Raw genomic sequence first — 6,000 nt, forward strand, 5'->3', positions numbered from 1 at the left:
CAGTGTATTCCTATGTCACCTCCTTCACTAATTGCATAAAAAATAGACATTGGCTTACCAATTTCACCCCCAAAACATTGACATCAGTGCGGATGAAGTAAATGAGAGGAGAAAAAGCAACTAACAAGAAAATATTAGCCTGGGTACCAGTCTGTTTATGCTAACATTCCACCCCTTACTCCACCTGTCATATGCCAAACTAGCCCAAGATGTACTGTGTAGGGGTAGGCTAGCCTACTCATTTAATGTCCAAGGCCTTTATATGTTATGTTCAGAGGTAAACTGGCTCAGGGAGCCAAAACAGCCAAATACTCCATCTAAAAATGAATCGATTCTCAATTGTGATAGGGTTCTAGAAACCAAAGGCCCTCTACTTTCCTATCACATCAAAATAATTGTACAAATGCAAAATATACACTAACAGTTTAAACAGTTGCGGCCAACAGTATTTTTCAGTTACAACACTTTTCGGGCGTCCCTCCCTCACACACAGGTGTCCGGAGATGCTAGATAGCTAATTAGAACAGGTGGGTGCCTCTCTCTTCCGTAAACAAGCCGCAACAAGGAAGTATGTCCGTGTGGGAATCGTGTTAAAAAGGTGTATTGTAATTTAATCTTTTGTTTTTTGAAAATTATCTCTCGATGATAAGAACGTAAAGTTTCCAAAACCGTACCGCAAGTTGTCAAACTTGATTATAAAACATTCTCTCTCTCTCTCATACACTCTCACACACACACAGAGGGAGAGGCATAAACAGTGGTATTCATAATGAGGGATGACATCAAGATTTCGTCAGCACTCATGATCTTGTAAAGGTGTAGACAGAGCGTCCGTACTGTTGTATACATTGGCCATGCTGTCATCCATGCTTCAATTGAGAACCCAAGAGGCGCGCCCCCCTCTATTGAGTGAACAAGAGCTATGACAAGGAGGTGGAAATATAGCACAAACGGATCTGGGACCAGGCTAAGGAATCATGGCTGAAAAATCTACATTTACATTTACATTTTAGTCATTTAGCAGACGCTTTTATCCAGAGCGACTTACAGGAGCAATTAGGGTTAAGTGCCTTGCTCAAGGGCACATTAACGTCATTTAGCAGACGCTCCTAGCCAGAGCGACTCACAAATTGGTGCGTTCACCCCACAGCCAGTGGGATAACCACTTTACAATTTGGGGGGGGGGGGGGGGGTTAGAAGGAACACTTTATCCTATCCCAGGTATTCCTTAAAGAGGTGGGGTTTCAAATGTCTCCGGAAGGTGGTGAGTGACTCCGCTGTCCTGGCGTCGTGAGGGAGCTTGTTCCACCATTGGGGTGCCAGAGCAGCGAACAGTTTTGACTGGGCTGAGCGGGAGCTATGCTTCCGCAGAGGAAGGGGAGCCAGCAGGCCAGAGGTGGATGAACGCAATGCCCTCGTTTGGGTGTAGGGACTGATCAGAGCCTGAAGGTACAGAGGTGCCGTTCCCCTCACTGCTCCATAGGCAAGCACCATGGTCTTGTAGCGGATGCGAGCTTCAACTGGAAGCCAGTGGAGTGTGCGGAGGAGGGGGGTGACGTGAGAGAACTTGGGAAGGTTGAACACCAGACGGGCTACTGTGACTGACAGTTCATTTTCTATCTGCAACACCTTGAATCTTCAGTCCCATTAAAGCCTCCGGCCCTCCAGAAACAGCCCCTAACCCACTAATGGCACATTTTTATCCTAGCTCATCGTTCAAATAACAGGGGAGCTAGAGGGGACTTGGGCATCCCAATATCAAATCAGGGCTCCTCCTCAATGTGAGCCCTACCAAAAAAGTATAAAATGTATACACCGAGCACCATCCAAGAGACATTGGGCTCCCCAGGAATCGATGTGTAAATCGAACAAATCACATTCCGGAAACTACACAAGTGTATAGCCAAATATACTTTTTAGAAACTGTGGTAGGGCCCCAATCAACTTGAAACCCCAACACAGGCATTTACTAGTTTTTGCTGCCACCTGTTGGTTGTTGTTTAAAATAACAGCGTTTCAAGCTTTTACCCTAGGCCTATGCCTTTCTGAAGCTCTGGGCTGGGAAAAGTATTATGTTAGAGAGTGTGGTAGGGATGGTGCTCTTTGGATGAAAGGGTCCTGGCCAAAAAAAAGTAAGGCACTCCTCTACAAGCCTTCATTATTCACTTATATATATTCAGAGACTGTAAAAATCAAATAAACATTCTGCTGTGTTTGTGTATGAGTGGCAAGGTTGTGTCAAATCGGAGGGCCTGTTGTCTGGACCTCTGGCAGTCTCTATGGGGGTGCCACAGGGTTCAATTCTCGGGCCGACTATTCTCTGTGTATATCAATGATGTCGCTCTTGCTGCTGGTGACTCTCAGATCCACCTCTACGCAGACGACACCATTTTGTATACATCTGGCCCTTCATTGGACACTGTGTTAACAAACCTCCAAAGGAGCTTCAATGCCATACAACACTCCTTCCGTGGCCTCCAACTGCTCTTAAACGCTAGTTAAACTAAATGCATGCTCTTCTGCTTGCACCCGCCTGCCCGACTAGAATCACTACTCTCGGCGGGTCTGACTTAGAATATTACAAATACTACAAATACCTAGGTGTCTGGTTAGACCGTAAACTCTCCTTCCAGACAACATTAAGCATCTCCAATCCAAAGTTAAATTTAGAATCGGCTTCCTATTTCGCAACAAAGCCTCCTTCACTCATGCTGCTAAACATGCCCTCGTAAAACGGACTATCCTACCAATCCTTGACTTCGGCGATGTCATTTACAAAATAGCTTCCAACACTCTACTCAGCAAATTGGATGTAGTCTATCACAGTGCCATCCGTTTTGTCACCAAAGCCCCATATACTACCCACCATTGTGACCTGTACGCTCTCGTTGGCTGGCCCTCACTACATATTCGTCGCCAAACCCACTGGCACCAGGTCATCTATAAATCACTGCTAGGCAAATCCCTGCCTTATCTTAGCTCATTGGTCACCATAGCAACACCCACCCGTAGTATGCTCTCCAGCAGGTATATCTCACTGGTCATCCCCAAAGCCAACACTTCCTTTGGTCGCCATTCCTTCCAGTTCTCTGCTGCAAATGACTGGAACGAACTGCAAAAATCTCTGAAGCTGGAGACACTTATCTCCCTCACTATCTTTAAGCATCAGTTGTCAGAGCAGTTTACCGATCACTGCACCTGTACACAGCCCATCTGTAATTAGCCCACCCAACTACCTTATCCCCATATTGTTATTTACATTGTTATTTATTTTGCTCATTTGCACCCCAGTATCTCTATTTGTACATCATCTTCTGCACATCTATCACTCCAGTGTTAATACTAAATTATAATTGTAATTATTTTGCACTATGGCCTATTTATTGCCTTACCTCCATAACTTACTACATTTGCACACTCTGTATATAGATTTTCTATTGTGTTATTGACTGTACGTTTTGTTTATTCCATATGTAACTCTGTGTTGTTGTTGTTTTTACCGCACTGCTTTGCTTTATCTTGGCCAGGTCGCAGTTGTAAATGAGAACGTGTTCTCAACTGGCTTACCTGGTTAAATACAGGTTAAATTTAAAATTAAATTTAAAAAAGGTTGCGTACACAGGCAGCCCAATTCTAATATTTTTTTCCACTAATTGGTCTTTTGACCAATCAGATCAGCTCTGAAAAATATCTTATGTGAAAAGATCTGATATTATTGGTCAAAAGACCAATTAGTGGAAAAAAAATATCAGAATTGGGCTACCTGTGTAAATGCAGCCATAATAGACAGGTCTAATGTGTAGGATAGGTAAAGAGGTTGAACAATGGCTGAAACAACATTTTGTAGTTCTACAACGAAACAATCGATTTTTATTCAAGCTTTCACATTTTACAAACGATCTTGTCCAGAGCGACTTACAGTTAGTGAGTGCATACATTTTCATACTGGCCCCCCGTGGGAAACGAACCCACAACCCTGGTGTTGCAAGCGCCATGCATGCGCTACCAACTGAGCTACCGGCTTACCGCCTACCTATCACTTTTATCACCACCTCCCACCCGGACGAATGACATAGGAGCCTACCATTTTACACTTCACACGTGCTCAAAACGAGGCTTAATTTACTGGCTGCCTTATCACATTTTACTTGCCATTGGTCTGGAATGATGTCATCCACTGTACGGACCACAGACCCCACCTCCTTACCCCCCCCCCCCCCCCCCCCCCCCCTTTTCCTCCAGCACCCTCTGTCTTCCTCTCACGCATACATCCAAGCGCACATTAACACACGCACAAGCACTTACACTGGTATGGTGTAAGCACTTTTTATAGGGGTGATATGTTTTTTAAAATGATCAATAATAGATGGTTAGTGTCGTTGGTCCTATATTTGTATATGTAAGCTTATTCCTGCACGGCAAACGGATCCGCAAAATATGCTAGGTCCTGCAGTGCAAACAAATGTCTGGACATCAACAATGAACATTTAAGGAATTTTATTACACGGAGAGAATGAAGATAAAACGGAATTGTCACTCATAACGTAAGTACGTTTATTTTAAACACTTTACCCAGCGTAGCCTGACGAACAAGATGTCATGTCTGATATTAAATCACTCTTAATGTTATAGCCTATTGTTGCCACATGATGATCCAGCACTATGGTTATGTGTTACATATTTATATGCATATAAGAAAAGCCAGTGCGTTAAAATGCCAACCAAATTAGAACAGTGAACTAGGAACCCCTTCCCTGAGACACCAGACACTATCCATTTGACGCGACACTACGAATCAAGAGGGATTCAATTCACCTTCATTACTTATTAACTGTCTGGTAGTCTTTGCCAAAATCTCTGCAGTCTTTGCGAAAATACTTTCTATTATTTATCAGGACCAAACATGGGAGTGAAAGTGATTCGAGACGATGTTGTAGGACATGCAGACTAAGCTAAAGGCCATAGCCATTATTTCTTGCACATTATTATTAGCATATTTCTTTGTTGTTGCATGGTTTTCTTATGAATTATTTACATGATATGCGTTTTCACTATTATCATTTATTCTTATCTCGGCTATTTGTATATAGCGTAGGCCTAATAATTCTAGCATAGCCTATATGCGATCAAAGTGCACCCGTAAAACGCCACTCATGGAGATGTGGAGAGACTGCTTCTTATTTCCTGCCAGTGACACATAGAGACTGAGACGGGACCCTGAGCATAATGATGTCTGACGATGCGTGAAATAATTTTACTCGCGTATGATTACACCTTATTTATGGAATTCCTCTATTATCAGCAGTCAATGTATTAGTGTTCTTTCACCAATGCCCGTAGTTGTTATTATCCTCTTCTCTTGCAGGCGCAGCAGGCCTTTATTTGTCCACAGCAAACCGGGATAGTATTGTAGGTAGGTCTGTTTGTGAATGTGTAGAGACGTTTACAGAGGTCACTGAAGGCTTCAAATAGGCCTTACAATTTCAGATAATTTCAGCAGTAGACTGATAGTAAGACCCCAACGAGGCAGACAGTGTCTTGTGAATCCCACCTGGTCCTCTACTTCAGAGTCAGAGTAATCATCAGGTCACCTCTTTCACCTTTGTTACATGGGGGGACAGAATTTCAACAGTTTCAACATTTTTCTAGGTGCTTTTTCTATCATTCTAACAATAATCACATAATGGTATAACGGATGGACTTCTTTTGCACATCATCATCTTTTTATGTAAGCTTAAGTTTTAATTCTGTAGCAACAACTATACTTTTTTGCCCTTTATCAAGTCTCCAAATTCAGAACCTCTTTTCCAAAATGTATGTAGGCCTACTGGCTGCAATTGTAGATATGGTGACAATAATCATCAAAATGGGGCTGATGAACAATGATGATAATGATCTCAAGAGGCATAGCTGCAAGCATTTTCTTAAGTATGTTTTTTTTGGTTTGCGCTGTGTGGTTTTGGTCTGACTGTGCTTAGATAGTGTGATTAATACACTGCT

The sequence above is a fragment of the Coregonus lavaretus genome (genome assembly GCF_964263955.1).
Source record: "Coregonus lavaretus genome assembly, chromosome: 24".
Lineage (NCBI taxonomy): Eukaryota > Metazoa > Chordata > Actinopteri > Salmoniformes > Salmonidae > Coregonus > Coregonus lavaretus.